An 18206-nucleotide genomic window follows, 5' to 3' on the forward strand; every position below is an offset into this window, starting at 1 on the left:
TTGTTCTTCCAGAGACTCTAAGTTCAGTTGGGGTCTCCTTCTCTAGGGGAGGCTGATGCTCTCTTCTGACCTCTAAGAGAACTTGTACCCAAGTGCATGCGCGCGCGCGCGCGCACACACACACACACACACACACACACTTTAAAAATAAATAAATCTTAAAAACAAGCAAACAAACAAGTATGGTTATTTAATTAGGACTATGTTTCTTTAGATAAAATTTAACAAACTTTCACCCAGAAGTTTCTCTCCCTTCCTCATTTTTTAGTTTATTCATACATCTATTCATTTAATTTTGAGACAGTTTTGAATGCTATGGCCCCAGGTGGCCAGGAATTCATAGTCTAGTTCACTCAAGTCTTAATCTGCATTGACCCTCCAGCTTCAGTCTCTCTAGTGCTGGGATTACAAGCATGAGGCACCATGCTCTGCTTGCCCGGCAGTTTCCATAAATTGGCTGACAGTGGAGTGAAAAGCTGGAAAAGGGAAGCATGTGGTTGTATGTGTTATCCTTGGGGCAGGCATAAGACCTGCCTGATGAACAACTTGACATATATCCAGCTCACAATGTCACACAGAACTCACTTGGCAGAGGTAGCTCAGCTGAAAATGAGTTGAGCCACTCAAATCAGATGGCCATGCTTGACTTCAGTCCGAAATGTAAAGCAGGCACTCAGTCCTAGAACCTACCAGCAAAAGAGCAAGAACTCCGCTGTAAAATTCTGATTCTAACATGTATTTTTTTCCAGGGGCAAAATTACAGAGCCTACCTGTATTGCTACCAGTGGTGCTGGCATAGAGGTGTCAGGATTCATGTCTTGGTGATGGTGGGTGGGGTGCAGGGTTTACATATGCCTGCTCTTCCGTGGGTAGCCACACGGAGCATGTGGTACAAACTCGAGCAGCTGATGCCTGTCATCAAAGATCACATCTCCATGTTGTTCAGCCCCCCTTGCAGCTCCTGCCCCGTGCTGACGAAGATGCCTGCTAACATTTACTCGATGTTTTTTTAGATAGTGCCTTGGCTGGCATTTTCATTCGTGGGAGCTAGCTGTCCCAAATGTAGCAAGGGAGTGCCCCAAATCCACATACCAGACCAAGGAAGATACAGAGAAGGCTAGATAGTCCCCTGGGAAACAAAGGGTAGATAAGGGATGTAGTTAGGATGGATGGAGCCTGTGAGGTCCTATCCTCACATCTGGGAAGAACCTAATGCCCCTACTCTGATCTGTTAAAGGTGCGTTGTCCCTTTTGAGGGTGGAGGTGCTGGAGGTGTATACTGGAGGTAAGACAACTCTCTTACAGGCGTGAGTCTTTGATGAGAAAGGCCGAGTGTGTATACCCGTATCTTACACAGCCAATTAGAAAGGCTTGTAGAAACTTCAAAATATTTTGGTCCAAGGAGAAGGAAAATTAACTTCTCAATCAGAGGAAACCAAACCATAATTTTTTGTGAACGTTAATACGACCTTTCTAATTACTAATAATTTTCTCTTTTCTTTTTCCTAGTTACAGGAGCAAAACAAGTAGACGCCAAGGTGTTGAAGGGAGAGAGCAAAATAAAGGCCCGTGTTTCATTAAATCGGGAGAAACCTTTTCTAGGGCAGTTAAAGCTATAATAAGGAAAACCCATGTGGGTTTTTGATACCAAAGATTTGCCATATTTCAGGTTCCAAACTGTCACTTTGGTGGAAAGAGATTTTTTTTTTCTGGAACCTTAATGTTACAACAAAGCAAGGAAAGAACAGCATAGTGTTTAAGACCAGGGTTGAGAACCAGCACACTGGTAGTTACCCTGGCTCTGTACTGTGTGTAGGAGAGAAAGGAAGGTCCTGAGGAGGCTCTGGGGAATCTGTACAGACATGCACACTGTAGGCAAATGATTTCATGGATGTGTTTTTACAGAGAGCAGTTGACAGCTTTCAGAAGAGTCCTAAAATGTCTAGGAATGTCTCTGAGGTAAAAGCCAAAAGCATCCAATTATATCTCATATTTGTGTTTATGAGATACAAACAAATAGCCACTTTTAATATGTCATTAATGAGAATTCAAATTAATGGTCGTGTTATGCATTTTATCAAAGTGTTCTAACTTTGTAGGAAATATGTTTAATTAAGTAAAAAAAAAAACCAGCGTTGTTCTTTTCCATTGACTCTATTCCTTAGGGGAGCCTGAAAGGTGAAGAGAACATCAGTAAGCCGGGCAATGCCTGACAAAAGCTTATGCCATGAAAAGACGATTGCTTACCTGCCTGACACTCAGGGGTTCTCCCTGCATAAGACTGTCACATTCCTGTGCCAATGCTGCGTGTCACTCTGTGTGTCCCCATCTATCACCAATTGTGGCCCACTAACAATCACGGGGACAGGAGATCTGGGGAAGCCTGAAGTGTGGCAGCAAAGCTGCTGACTGAACCTTGGTGGCTAAATGCTTTATTCAACTTGATGAGGACAAGAACTGGGATTCTGTTAAAGGCTGAAGCTTCCACTGGAGAAATGATAGGTGAGCGTGTACAAAATTCTCTTCCTGCATGCCCATCTTCTGTATTTCCTGACTTCTCCTGTGCAGTGATTTGAAGAGCACAATGAATGAGTGAGTGTGAGGTGTGTGGCCTCACCATCCACGGCGAACATTTGATTCCTCTCCACTGTCTTCGACAGCTCGTGCAGCTGACATAACCCAGAAAACATGCGCTGTTATTTTGGTAAGGGTAGAAGAATAAGTATAGTTTTATGTCAGAGTTTCCCTAAGACCTAAGGTCAAGAAAGGCAAAAGGGAGTGACCCATGGGCTGTGATCTGTGGTATCCTGGGAGGTTCTAGGAGCCTAGGAAGATGGGGGCTCCAGAAGCAAGGAGGACAGCAGGGAACAGTCTGTCCAGTGCTGTCATCTTATCTTAGGGCAGAAGCATGAGCCAAGGTGTTGCTGACCTGAACAGAACCTAGACATGTGAGACAAGTGGTTCCCCAGCTCCAGATCCAGCTGCAGAGAGGTTGGAATGCCACACGCTCCCATTCTCAAAGGGCAGGCGTGAGTTCAGTGCCTATTTTCATGGGTGGGGCATAAGTGTTAGGGTGGACAGGCATCATGGAGGCGTTCCAGACAAGCTCTGTAGACTGACTCACAAGCATGTTGCAAGCCGGAATGAGACTGGAGCCGGCCATTCCTGCCTGTGCGCAGTAGACTTACCCACTGTCCTCATATTTTCTATTCCCAGGAGCTGTCCATGACTTTTGGAATTCCCCAGAAAGGACCTAAAAAACTTACTATTTTTGCCCAGGTGTGCTCTGCTGTGAGGAGGTCTGTGGGTGTGAAATCGGCTGTTTCATGGTCACTTTGGTAGCTATGGAAACTTTGCCATTGTGGCAAATACAGCAGACCTAAGGCATGTGCTGAGAAGTGTGACATCATTTAATATCCCAGCATCCCCTGTGGATGTCACTCTCCTTGCCTACATATGAGGGAACCTGTGAAAGAGATGTCAGCCTCCTTCATGCTGGGAGTAAGTGAAAGAATTGGAACTCAAATCTAGGCTGTCACACGTCGACTCTCATGCCTTTTTCTTTCTTTTCTTTTCTTTTTTTTTAAACTTTATTTAACTTCATTTCATGCACATTGGTATAACGATGTCAGATTCTCTTGAACTGGAGCTACAGACAGCTGTGAGCTGCCATGTGGGTGCTGGGAATTGAACCCAGGTCCTCTGGAGGAGCAGTCAGTGCTCTTAACCACTGAGCCATCTCTCCAGCCCCTCATGCCTTTTTCTTAACCCTTGGAATGAGGCATTAGGCTGTCCTTCACAGTTGCCCCCCCCACACACACACACATTAGCCAAACTCACCAGCTCAAAGGAGAAAGGAAGGAGCTGTCTTTGGGCATGTGTTAGAATATACATCACAATGTCAGGAGAGGGGTCCAAAGTAAACCTTACTCAATATTCTACTTTGCTGCCATTTGCTGCATGTCAGAAATAACAAAGAGTGGGTACCCTGGCAGCATTTTCTTCTTTAAATCCTATATGGAAGCTCAGCAAGGGGGGGGGGGGAGAGGAAGATAGAGAAGCGATTCATGGGGGATGTCTCAGCTACATCAAGAACAAAGTGAGAGGGTGTGAAAGCTGAATCGGATGGGCTGACCACACCTAATGCTAGTACATGATGTCCTTTCTAGACCTTAACCCCTGAGTCAGGGAAATACTGGTGATGGATAGGACAGCTCATCTCAAACCTAGGCTATGGGACCTTCATTCTTTAGAAATTTTATGTTATCCTAAATAAAACTGCGAGTGTCTCCTCAAATTAAAAGCTGAGAACACTCAACTTGTAAGTTAGCCAGCCAGTAATTCATTTTGTCGTGAGTTTTGAGGCTTCTTGTGTGGAGTAAAATGCAGGCTCTTAGTGAGCTGTTTAAATATTGATGAGAAGCTGAACACTGTTTTTCCAGCTCATGGAAGTGGATTTATGATGCTATGAAGCGAAGGTACATTGCGTTCTGAAGAAAGAAGGGGTGAAAATCTGAAGAGTGTCCCCCTTTCCAGTGTGTTATTCGTGAGGCTAAATCAACAAGTCTTACATTTTAGCATGCACTAATAAAGCCTGATCTTAGAGACTGGATATATGTTAGAAACTTGAAAACTGCGTTTCCAGGTTCTCTGCATGGTGATCTGAAGCCTGTAATGATCCGGGTTCGAGAACCGGATCCTGCTTCCATCCGCTCACCAAGGAAGTTTACACTGCAGGTTACCAGCAAAGACAGGAACCTAGGTCAGTGTTGGGAGCACCAAATCCATGACCGTTGTCTAGTTACAACTTGGTTTTCATCCATTGGCTGTGAGCTATGCCTGGGCTCCCCCACCTAATGCTTTTCTTACGGAGGGGAGCAGAGAAGAATATTTAGCACAATAAAAACAATAAAAAAAACCCACTGTTCTAATCAATTACATCAGAAAGAAACTCCAAATTAAGTGTCTCAAATGACCAGGCCATTGCCTCCCTTGGTTCTGTGCACACACTAAACTCAGCTGGTTGGTTTTTGGCCTGAGGTCTGTCATGTAGTTTTAGTTATGTAGAAGCCACAGTTATGTAGCTGACTCCAGGATGGAGTCATCAGAAGGCTCGACTGGGCAGATATCCAAGATGCACTCACATTGAGGACAGCTGATGTCAGCTGCCAGATTACCCACGCTTGTGCCGAACGGGACCAGATCATAACACTTGGCCTCTCCACGTGGCTTGGGTTTTTCACAGAATGGCAGCTGGCTTCCCAAAGGGAACATCCGTCAGTGAGCTTTCTGAGAGAGCCAATAATGAGCCGCAAGCTTCTTATTACCTAGCCTTAGGAACCATAGCATATTACCACATTTTATTGGCCGAGGTCACAAGGACCAGCCCAGACACAGGGAGGCCTCAAAGGCATTGACAGTGAGAGTCTTTGGTGCCAGTCTGGCTATAAGCAAATATGTTATCTTGGGGACTTGGAAGAGTGCTTGCCTAGCATGTATGAAGTCCCAGAATTGAAAAAAAAAATGTATATTTCAAATGTGATATCCTCGAAGACAACCTACCTCTCAAGGACCTTCCTTTATCAGGGAATTTACTGCACTGCTGAGCCCTGAGAACAGCTCAAGATTAGCTGGATTTGGAGGAGGCTGGTGGTAGCAAGGAAGGAGAAAAACAGTCTTATCTGAGACCATGGTTAAGGAGTTAGAGTTGACAGAGATAATGCAGTATATAAAATGAGATAGGGAGATGGAGGGTTAGGAGAATACTGTGGAAAATCTCACCCCTCCATGCACTGGCTCCAAGTGTGTCGGTGTGGATTGACTAGAAAGGCAAGCACAGGGGAAGAAGTTGTTGCAAATGTTTTTGTCTGTTATTGAAGTTACTTATAATTCTAATGAAGATTGTTTAAAGGATGAGACAGTCACTTACCATCCTACCAACTGGACCTAAACACACATTTGCCTTTTCATGCATGTTTTGTGTCTATGGCTTCATGTTGCGTTGGGCACAGGCTCTCTGCCTTTCATCTGGACTCATCTTAGAAACGTTCCAATGTGAGTTGCTGCTTTTTGCCCACATGGTTTTAGAGCGTTTGTTCCACTCAGGCTGAGGGAGCTTGGCAATGGTCCAGTGAACCGAGCTTCATTAGGGAGGTGACTCAGGACTCCCGTGATGTTACCCTCACTGGTGCGTGGACAAGGCCCTAGGGAAGCTGGATTTGATAATTCCCATTCTGTCCTCTAGCCTGACTACCCTGTCAGGGATGAAGCCCTTAGGGTGCTCATGAATGCTCATGACTGCCAGAGGAAACAGTCATCCTTAAGGAAGAGGTAAGAGGAGGAGTTTTCCTCTTTTTCTCTTCCACCTTCCAAGGAACATGCTTGTTTTTTAAAAAATGGTTAACTCGGACACAAAGTTTTAGACTTCTTCTTGTCTCTATAAGGGCTTACATTTCATCTGAGAAGGGGGATTTAATTTTACTGTCATGGCAATATTTAGGGCAGGAATCTGGTTGCTTCTTTTTTAGACACTGAGATGCCAGACTTGGCATAGTCTGGAGAGGCAGAGGGCACCCCACACTCTGCAGTGTCCTCTGCTGTCTGCCCACTACATCCTGTCTGCCCCTCTTCAGAGACCACCTCACATTGTCCTTTGTCTTCCTAGCAGCCTCCCCCCTCCACAGTCAGTTTCTGACCCTTTAAACCCTGGCTGTTTGCTCAGTCAAATTCTCTCGGGAGACAACATGCATTATGAATGGTGCGTGGGCTGGAAGTCAGGATACTTCAGAGTATGTCCCACTGTCCATCTTTTTGACCTTGGTTAAATCTGGCAATCCCCTGGCTCCGGCTTTTCCAGATCATTCCAGATCATTTCTTCCAGCAGTGAGTTTGCAATCCGAGTCCTTTTGACCTTTAGGGTCATACTCGACACAGTTCTATAGAGTTCTGGAAGCTTGCCGGGCCACTCATGTTCATTCCCTCCCAATAACCTTGAGTCTTCTTGCTCATAAGATACCGTTTCTAGACAACGTGGAAATGTATGGTGTGACTGAAAACATGGATTGGCCTCCTTTCCCTGTCCTGCCTCTTATCACTCTTTCTTCATCTGGTAAGCAGGCTCACACTGTTCTTCCTTGGTGTTGATGCTCCAAATCTCTTCTTAGGATAAAGTACAACAAACAGAAGCAACCGTCTGATGGCCGGACTTCAAACACTCTATTAATGCAACATGCAACATCCCAATCCCAGCGCAGGGCCCCAGACTGATTTGGCTCTCCTTTGATGAGCTAGAGAAGTAAGGCAACTGCCCTCTCAGAGGGAGGAGTGATTAGCTGGAGGGCTCCAGAGTCCCTGCTAGCTCTATCACCAGAGGCTGAAGAACAGCTACAAGGACAAATGCTCAGCCCTAGAAGTCCATGTTTGCTCAGTTCAACATTGTGCAAGATTCTGCTGCACTACCAAGATTACAGAAGCAGTCTTGAGGGAGATGGGCATGATTTGGTTTAAAAATCAGAAAAAGTTAGAGATTTCTTAGGCCATTTTTGTGTTCTAAGAAGTCATATATTTGGGGGAAGCTACCATTGTGGTTATCTCGTGGCCATCACATGCCCCCCAGCTGCACAGGATGCTCCATATCCTCCACCTTCTACCACAGGCATCCACCCTACTCTCTCAGCTCCTGGCTAGTCTTTCATGTTCTTCCCCATCTTTGGGATGCATTGTCCCAAATAATCACCCACCATTATCATTTTCTTCATTCTTTGGGGCCAAACAATAGGCCTTGGAGTCTGAATAATTTAGAATTAAATTCCAGTTTTCTACTTCTAAGGAAGGTTATCTAATTTCTCTGCATGCCCTTAATTTTCTTATTTGTGATATGAAGCCTTACAGGGTTGCAGTGGGAATTACAAGTGACAGCAGGAGACTTAGCAGCATTAGACACGTACCTAGCATTCACAGGGCCCAGGGAGCAGCATTTACTGCTCTTTTCCTTATCTTTATTCTTCGTAGGAAATGATAGAGTTGCTTTGGTTTGGAAACGGCTTGTTCGCTAAGGGTTAACATTTTGGATTCCTGGTCCCTAGTCTGAAGATGCTGAGAGGTGATAGAGTCATTAAGAGGTCACTGGGAGGAACAGGGTTAGTGCTAGTCTCCTAGAGTGCCTTAGTCCCTCTGAGAGTAAGTCATTATAAATGACTTATGTCTCTTTGGTCAATGGCTTCTTGCTTCACCATGTGCCCACCCTCTCGGTTCTCTTTTTTGTGCCCTTCCATGAAGACATCTGCAATATTGTCGTGAGCCACAGACGTGTTCACTGGAGGCCAAACTCATGGGGCCAGTCTACTTCCAGCTTCCAAAACTGTGAGCTGAACCAATTTATTTTATCTATAAAATACCCAGCCTTGGGTACTTTGTTATGTAAGAGAAATGGAAGGATATGCTATTAACAGTGTTATATTTATGTAAACATATCATTTATCTTTGTTTGAAATTTACCCTATTAAATTGATAGCTCCTTGAGGGTAGAAGTTTTTTTGGCAATCCTGGTTATTCCTTTCAATGTCAATGACAGAGATTTTGGCAAAGCAAAGTCTGCATGTTTGGTTCAAATGAATTGAATCGACTACATCACATGACTTACCCTTTCCTTCTGATTTTACCTAACAAAGACAAAAGAAAGCCAGCCATGCCAAAAAACAGGATAAAGCGTCCTATATTTTCCATTTAAGGCTCTATCTTACCAGTTGTGCGGTGCTGGGGTCTTCTTGCAGGTTCTGAAAGGAGGGAGGCCATTGAAAGCATGACCTTTTGTGTGTGCTTTCAGTAGCTGGTGCTCGGCAGGGTGCTTGCTGAATATTTAAGTGTGTTGCTATTCATGATAAAAGCTTGTCGAGTGACAGACCTAGGAGCAGCGAGGTAACTCAATAATGGATTTCAGCTCAGAGAAATGCAGTAGAGAGCCTGCTTAAGGTTGTAATTGCCTTAGCTACTCCCATCCCGAAATCCTCCCCAAGGGCACCTCTGCAGTGAGGACCTCCTCCTTGTGAGGGGCCCTGGTCTCTCCTGATGCGGAGGGAGAGGCTCCATGACCCAAGTGAACTCTGCTCAGGTGGATTCTCTGTTCTGTTAACAAGTGGGCCAGCCTGCGAGGAAGCTGTCATGAGCTGACTTTGGTGTCTGTGGTGGTGACCCTCTAAGGACAGATAAAGCCTTGAAAAGCAGAGTCAGCACAAATGTATGGTAAGGAGCTCTGACTTGGGCCAGCTGCCTGGGTTTGCCTTCCAGCTCCACACCCTGCTTGCCTGTGACCTTGGGTACATTACTCAATTCCATCAGGTCTTGATTTCTCCATCAGGAACTTGGAAGCAATAGTGTGCCTACCTCCTAAGTTTATGACGAGGGTCACAGGACAGAGCTGGAACAGACACCTGGGACTCTGCCCAGCCCTGCATGAGAAACACAGACACCACTGTCACTTTATGGGGGTTATAAGACCTGTCTGTAGGCTGTGCTTCTTGCACACCTCAGCTGGGCAGCATTTGGCACTTTGCTAGGAAAGGACCCCACAGGTGGAAAGGACACCATCTTCAGTGGTCCATGCAGGGGATGAAGGTCAGTGTGAGAACAGTGACGTGAAGAGGAGATGGATTTGAGGGATATAGAAAAGGAATTCATGATCGTTTCATGCCCAGCTCGGGAAGGGCCAAGGCGGCCAAGATCCAGGATCTAGGGGCCAGTGACAACTTAAAAGAACAAGAGACATGTGGGAAAGGGGTTTTATGAGGATGTTAAAGAATAGTGTGATGGCATTTAGAGATAGTCAAAACATTTTGGAGCTCTGGCAAGAAGTCCAAGTAGAGCTTTACACCAGGAGAGCCTTAGCCAGAGAGCTTACTGTAAAGTGCCTGGCGCACAGCCCAGAAGTAAACGTTCCGTTGGTTTGGGGCTATAAGGTCTCTGCTGTCAGTACTCTCTGTCATTTTAGTTTGACAATAGCTATGGACCGTGGGTAAATGAATGATGCTATTGTTTTAGTAAAACTTTATTTACAAAATAAGTGAAGGAGTTGCTTGTCCTTGCTCTAGAGCTGTGCTTCGCACACAGTAGGTCCACACTGTGTTTGTTGGGCTGATTTACTAGCTCCAGGAATGCAAGTGTGTGTGTGTGTGTTGTTGTTGTTGTTGGGGCTTGAACCCAGGGCCTTGTGAATGCTAGGTAAGCACTCTACCACAGAGCTACACTCCACATTCATGCAGGTTTTATAAGCACCTTTGTCAAATTATTTGAAACACAAGCAACTTTTGTTAATGATACATGAGTATTCCCATGAAGACAGAGCAGAGAAAGAGTGATCGGACTATTTACTACTGCCATAATATAAAACAAGGTACACAAGTTAGAGACACACTCTAGAACCACAAAGGAAACTATCTGAACCAGGTCCTAGGCCATTGGTTCAAGGGGAGACAGCTGGATCTCCCTGGGAAGGGGAAATAGAAGAGATTTCATGAGTGGACTGTGGGCAGGTGTGGATGGGAACCTGAGTGATCAGGTTGTGAGGGAAGAGCAGGAGAGTCCTGAGAGAGACTACTGGAAAGTGGGGAGGTGGTTTTCAGGGCCAGGGAAAAACCTGGCGCAGGGAGTCTCCCAGGAATCTAAGGATGATCCCAGTTAAGACTCTTAGCAGTACGTAGTCTGAACTGGCCATTTCCTGTGACCAGGCAAGACTTCAGGTAGAGGACACCAACATAGTCACATAATCTTCAACCTACAGTCTGTCCTGCGAGGGCATGGGTGGTCTAGAGATTGTGGGAGTGACCAACCAATGACTGACTGGTCTAACCTAAAACCCATGCCTGGAGAGCGAGCCTACCCCTGACACTGCCTGAGCACTAGGTCCCACAGGCTGGATGACCCAGAGACCTAGCATAGAACCAAACACACTGAGGGAGAAAACGTCAATGTAATGACGCCTAACAATAGTCTGCTATACTCATAGAGCGGTGCCTAGACCAATTGTCATTATGCAGGCTTCATCCAGAAACTGATGGAAACAGACACAGACCTACAACCTAACATTAGGTAGAGCTCTGGGAATCCTACAGAAGAAGGGGGAAAAGGATTGCAGGAGACAGAGGAGTCAATAACATAAGAAAACCCACAGCATTAACTAACCTGGGCTCATAGGGGCTCACAGAGACTGAACTGAACCACCAGGGAGCCTGCATGGGACTGACCTAGACATTTGGCAAATAATTTACAGTTGTGTAGCTTGGTCCTCTTATGGGACTCCTAACATTGGGAGCAGGGGCTGTCTCTGACTCTTTTGCTGACTTTTGGGACCCTAATCCTCATTCTTGCCCTGGTCACCTTGCCCAGCCTTAATACATGGGAAGGTACTTAGTTTTACTGCAACTTTACATGCTATGTTTTGTTGATATTCATGGGAGACCCGCCCTTTCCTAAACAGAATTGGAGGAGTGGACTGGGGGGTGAGAACACAGGGGATGTGGGGGGGGGAGGGACTGGACTGTGTGTGTGGGGGGACACTGCTGCTGGAATGTCAAACTAATTAATTAATTAATTAAAAAGAATAAAATAAACCAGAGTGGTGAACTTCAGAGTCAGGTGTGAGAGAAGCAGTGTATTTTATCTTCACCTGAGGGCCTGCTGAGAGGCTTTGGCTTCCAGGAGAGTAGAGCGCCCAGGGACCCTGCAAAGGCATTCTCTCCAGGTCCAGAAAATTGATTGCAAACACATTAAATAATTAAGAAACGGAGCAGGAGTGTTCATAGCGTCCCTTGTGAAGAGCTGGTTAGTGGGAGGAAGTGGAACATTTCCGGTAGGGGAAATGGAACAGTAGGTAGGGAATCGGAACCACAAGAAGCAGCAGTGTGCACTCTGCACTCAGAAAACTAGTCAGAGAAAATGGGGGAGGCAGAGAGGAAGAGGGAGATGGAAAGGGAGGGGAAGGAGAAGAGGGGAGCGCCTTTCTTTGAAATAACTAGATAGCAGGATGGGTCGAAAGTTTTAGCTCTAATACTAAACCTGCACCATTCAATTCCTTGGCCACCTTCCTGGGGATGATTCTGAGGCCTGTCAATAAATGGGAAGCGGTCTTGAAGAGGAAGCTTGTATTTGACCACAAGCTAGAAGCAGCTTTTCTGTTTCCAAGAACAGTGTAAGGGGCATGCAGGAGCCCAGTGTTTCTGAGGGACCTGGCAACTAGGAGGTGTGGTGTATCTGTGGTACAGTGTGGCAGCAGCTGCCTCTGGCACACTTGTGTGCATGCACACACAAACATGTATACACATGAATTTGCACATATATGTAAATGTACATACATATTTATGTGCTATACATCTGCATCATATATGGACACGCAGTTTTTACATGCCCAGCTGGGTTGCTAGCTGTTGCTGCACCACCTGAATCTTCCCCATCTCATGCACAAGTCCACACGCAGCAGGAGCACAATTCTGTTTTTAGTTCTAGAGTTTAGACAGTACTGAGCATGGCAAAGATCAAAGGGATACTAGATTTTAAAAGTCAAGATTTCTTTTAAAAATTTAAAATCACCCAAGCCTTTGGGTGCACTCTCCAGTATGGCAACGCCTACTGGGCCTGAGCAAGGGCCATTGACTCTGGTTGCTCCTAGCATGCTCTCTAAGTTCGTAAAGGTCCGAAGGGCTTGCTTCTCAGCCTGGCATCACTGATGTCCTAGATACATTCATACCTAGTCTCTTGACTGTCATACTCAAGTCAATCTTCTCCAATCTCCCACCAGACCATTCTTTCCAGAGCTCAGGGTCAATCAGACTACATCTCGCAAGGAGCTCCCCAACCCCAAAAGGCAAGGCACATGGCACATAAGTTCCCTTATCTGGAAAGGGCTTTTTATCATCTCCAAAACACAGCCCCTCCTCCTCCTTCACTTTCTCTTCCCAGCCACATTCTCTACCACACAGTGCACCCTCCCCTCCCATTTCTTTCTTTCTTTCTTTTTTTTTTTCTCTAGCTACACATACATTTTCCATCACTCAGGCACCTGGTAGACTTTTATACAAGCTTCAGGACCAGCTCATTGTACTTGTGTGTGGAACACTGATACATTTCATACGTCTTTGTTTCTCTGTGTCTGCTTCAGTGGTGCAGCACCTTTTCCTTCTGTCTGGACATGGCCTTGGGGAGGGGTACATCTTGATCAAATTCTAGCTCTTCTGTTTGCTATGTGGATTTCTTTTGGACTCTAACCTGTAGGTCTGAAAAAATGAGAATGTTCAGAGGGCCTAGTCGCAAGGTTGTTGGAGGTCTCAGTTCAGCCCAGTCAATAGTGCCAATGTATTTACTTATCACAGAGCCTAGAACATAGGAGCTTTCAATAAATATATTTCTACTGTTCAAAGAACCGTGTGTGTGTGTGTGTGTGTGTGTGTGTGTGTGTGCCTCCTCTGCTGGAGACTGTGGAAACCTAGAGCGTGACTGAAATATCTTGGCCTCTCAAATGCTCTGGTAGTGTGTGGCTGGCTCTGGGTTTCTGGATGCTGATGAAAACAGTCCAGTGGGAAGTCAGAAGATGCACCTGTTTTTTTTTTTAATGGTGTGATGGATTAGTTTGGGTCCAAGAGTTCGCACCTTCTAGTATATACTCAAGGCTTTTTCATTGCCTCAAGATTATTCCGTTTTTTGGAAAGAACTGAGTACCATCACCTAGGTTTTGTGATCTTGTTTTAAGATCTAGGTATGTAAACATGAGATAATACAATACCAAAGATGTATTGCTAAGAGATGGGAATAGCTTTAATAATGAAAAAAAAAAACCCTCAAGTCAGGTGAGGGATTGCGGCTGAACTTTCCTTTCTAAGTCTTATTTCCAGGATTGAATGGGGAGAATGAAGATAGAAACTTTGGTGACTGCCATTGTGTAACAGGAGCCCTTAGGTTGAGTAGCCCCTGCACAAAAAGTATTCTGTAGCATTTTCCCAGGAACTAGTCCAAATTCAGTTCCCTGTGTATAACCTCAAGACTGGCATTTCAGAGTCAGGTTTGTTTTAGGATTGCAGTTCTGTGACCTTCAGAGCATACTCATCTCTGGATCATATATATGCTAAAAACTAAAAGAAAAAATTCAAATGCCTACCTCAAAGAGCTTAACTGGCCAAGGAAATGTGCATATCCAGTCCAGTGCCTGGTGCCAGCTTTAATGGGTCCTTTCCCTTTGGAGCAGCACAGCTCACATTGCTGTAGAGAGGAAGGAAGAACCAAGCTGAACTCCAGCTAGGCCCCTCTGTGCCCACTCCAGAGGGAGAGCCTGCTGGCCCAAAGAAACTGGTCTTCTTCCCAGCATGCTTGGTGGAGCACTTCCAGTTTAAATTGTCAGCTGTCAGCACATCCCAGAACCAAGAAAATATCAGAGGGAAGTCTTAACTGTTTTGTTGATTTAATCAGATACTTTTACACACATTATAGTTCACAAAATTATGGGATCCCTGTAGTCTTGAACAAGCAGAATTTCAGCGTAGCTTAAAGTGGAAAGTACCACCATCGCTGTAGGTGGGATCCAGAGAAGCAGAGATGAATTAAGACAAATGCAGGGAAAGCCGTGGTGAGGGGGAGTGGATTTGTTCAGAAGATGGTTTTCCAACGCTGATTGAGCCCAGGAGATGCTCTACCACTGAGCTATGTTTACCACCCCTAGAACCAATTCCTAAGTCAAATGTGTAAGGAGAAGGGAAGGCAAGAGAGGGTGTGTGGCAGGAACTCTTTGAAAAATATTACCTTCAGGGCAATAAGAAGCCTTTAAAATTTTCTGGACAAGAAAATGAGGTATTTGGAGCTTGACTTCAGGAAGATAACTCTGGCAAGAAGGTGAGAATGGATGACTGTGGGAGGGGACAGAACAAGTGGGGACAAGAGAATGCCTATGGGTTTTATTGCTTTCATCCGGAAAAGAGGTGATAAAAGTACTTGGGCCCTGAGAATGAGAACAAAGGGCAGACATATTGTGGCACTCAGTCTGCGGGACTGGCGAGTGACGACAAGGGGGAGGAAGAGTGAAGGATGATTCAGGTCTGCAGTATGAAGAAAGTGTATGAGTTTGCTAATTTAACCCATAGGATATAAGCATATCAATCACTACTAACGTGTACTCCTTTACTTCTTATCAGATGTATGGGTATGTATTTAGCTTTATGTACATGTTAAATAATACACATCAGTAACAAAATATACACACATATATTATACATGCCATACAAATATACATACATGTATCCATACACACATGCAACACACATGCATACATATGCATACAAACACAGAGACGTACACCCACACACACACACACATATGCACATACACAGAGAGATACAACTATACACACATACAATATATATACATACTGCAGTTATACACGTCAATACACAAATATATACACACATACATATATCCCTGTACATGTACACATCACACTGAATTTACTTTAACTGTATATGAAATGGGGTACTTTGAAGGGAACGTGTGAGGCTCTCTAACCTCTGCTGAAAATTACTGCTTTCATATTGGCAGGGGAGGAACTTGATGGCTTTGCAAACCTTGCTCGTCTGACTGCTAGTTGTAGCTGCAGCGACTGAGTGCTTATGTGTCAGTATCTCGTGCACCTTGCTCCACTTGTCCTCACTGCAGTCTGCAAGGCAGACACCGTGAAGGACCACCTCCCAAGGCATTCTCAATTCTCTCCCCACTTTCCTTACATAAAGACTGACCTTGTACTTAGGGGTGACCATAAAACCCAGATCTGGCCATGAGAACGTGCATGGGAGAGTGTCTGGTGAGATGTGTGTATGTGTGTATAGTTGTATCTCTCTGTGTATGTGTATATGTATGTTTTTATATGTGTGTGTATGGATGTATGTCTCTGAGAGAAGGAACAGCCAGTGTAAGAGGTGCAGCTGGTAACCCCTCTGTGCCTGCTTCTGGCTTAGCCATGTCTGAGTGTCATAACTAAACTCCAGCAGCCATTTTCCACCATAGATGACAGGCATAAAGATAGAAAGTAAATGGTTCTAGATGTCAGGATCCGGGGACAGAGAGGGGTGTGACCTCATTGTAATGCTGTTACTGCTCCAGCCATGGACTCACTGTGGTAAGATTTTTGGACAACTGCTAGCTCTCGTTTTTTTGTTCCTTGGTGTTCAGTTTCTTGCCTGAGGCCAAGCAAAGAAATGGTGAACCTGGGATTTTCACCCAAGTTATTCAAAGGGATGTTATTAGTGACTTGTGATAGATAATAAGAAAGATATTTTGTCCTTGTCCCTGATTCTTGGCATGGAGTTGCTGACTCCTGGAATTCTCTGAGTTACAGTAAGGTTGTAGGAGCATGCTTTGTTTTAATGAAGCTATTTTTTAGGGAGCCACTAAAACCAGGATGGGGGCTACGCATCAGAAGTACCTTGCCTTGATGAGAAGTTTGGAACATTCGCCTTTATGCTGCCTCATCTTCTCTAGACAAGGAGAAAATGTGTACAGATTGAATTAATTATAAATCACTGATGATTTAACTAACTGTACCTGCAAAGGAAAACCCCTTCAATAGCCCCACAAATCCCCAAATGGTAACATTCAGTGAACTTAGAGTTGGTACCAATAATCACATGCTGGAAGGGGGAAGAGTCACAACTCCAAAGGTCAAAGGCTCCTGCACTTGGAACTCTCCTAGACTGCCTTTCTTTTCATCTGGCTACTCACTTATATCCCTTCTAACAGACTAGTAACTGTATGTGGAATATCTCTATGAGTTCTTTTAGCTCACTTGACAGACACAGAACCTGAGGAAGAGGCTGTAGGGACCCCCACTTTCTAACTAATGTCAGAAGAATAGCTGACACCTGCAAGGCTAAGTCCTTTAATGTGCAGAACTGAATTGTGGTTTTGGACACTAAGCATCAGAGAGTTGGAGAATTAGTAGACAGAAAATTCCCCCACATAACTGGTGTCAGAAATATCATCAGAAGAAACAACCTAACCCTTCTCAGACATTCTCTCTTCCACATGCTGGAACTGCACAGGACATAGTTTGTTGTGATGGGCACATGCTGCCCCTCTCATGGTGTCTGTCTCTCTTTGTGTCCACAGTGAAGTGAACCTTAGGTATAATAGGACTGTGTTCCTTTATTCCCACGCTTGGGTTGATCATGATACAGAGGGGGCTGGTTCAACATCTTGGCCTGCTGATATTTTTGTCTGAACTGGAAACAAAGAAATTATTTTTTTCCATTTTCAAATGGCAAAAAGAAAATTCTTAAAGAATATTTTGTGACTAGGAAAAATAGATTCAGACCTGTGGGTGTTGCCTACAGTTGGGTATCAGGCCTTCCTGGGTAGCAGTTTAAATTCCTTGCTGCTGGGGTCACCTTGAGCAAAAGGACTATCAGCCTAGCAGCCAACTGGTCTACCCTTATGTCAGCACCAGGAGTCTTGAACACCCCATAGATGCCTTGGAAGGCTCACAGGTCTTCTGAGTTTCCTGAGTTTCTCTCTTCTCTTCAGGTGCCAATGTTTTCATTCAGAGGAAATGGCCACAACCTTCCTAATGCTGCAACTCTTTAATACAGATACTCGTGTTGTGATGACCCCAAGCATAAAATTATTTCCGTTGCTACTTCATAACTGTAATTTTGCTACTGTTATGAATTGTCATATAATCATCTGTGTTTTCCAATAGTCTTAGGAGACCTTTGTGAAAGGCTCATTGACCCCAATGGGATCACGACCCACAGGTTGAGAAGCAATGAGCTACATAGTAACTATGATAACATAAGAACAAAGATTGTTTCTTTAAGTAGAGGAATGTTCAAAAGGAAATGACACACCTTGATCGTGAACTTCTAGCTTCTGGAAGTGTCCAGCAATACATTTCTGTTGCTTAACTCACCTAGTCTGTGATATTTCATGATAGAAACTTTAAGAAACAAATGCCCAATTAAAGTCAAATGCAGAGAAAAATAAAACTGTTACCAGTTTCCCCTTTGTGGGTTTTTAGTTTCATTGATAAAATAATTCAAAAATGGACTTGAAAGGAAGCTTGAGGTCAGGTGTTTCTGGTTTGAAAGAAAAACAACAGGGCAGCCAAGCTGCTCAGGAGAGGAAGATGGGGAAGGAAAGGAAGCCCACAGTATTTGTAAGCAGTCATAGGGAAGATGTTAGGG

At 44.7% G+C, this 18206-nt stretch overlaps 1 long non-coding RNA gene across 1 annotated transcript in view; it reads left to right on the forward strand.

Moving 5' to 3' along the window:
• Positions 1–2171: 2171 nt before the first annotated feature.
• LOC121447539 overlaps positions 2172–18206 on the forward strand; it is a 78600-nt gene continuing 62565 nt past the window's right edge. Inside the window, exon 1 of the long non-coding RNA XR_005974187.1 lies at positions 2172–2502. This is a non-coding gene — a long non-coding RNA (uncharacterized LOC121447539). The remainder of the gene's footprint in view (positions 2503–18206) is intronic.

This window comes from Microtus oregoni, unplaced genomic scaffold (assembly GCF_018167655.1).
Source record: "Microtus oregoni isolate MIOR12 unplaced genomic scaffold, Mior012 000004F_ref0000308, whole genome shotgun sequence".
Taxonomy (NCBI): Eukaryota; Metazoa; Chordata; class Mammalia; order Rodentia; family Cricetidae; genus Microtus; species Microtus oregoni.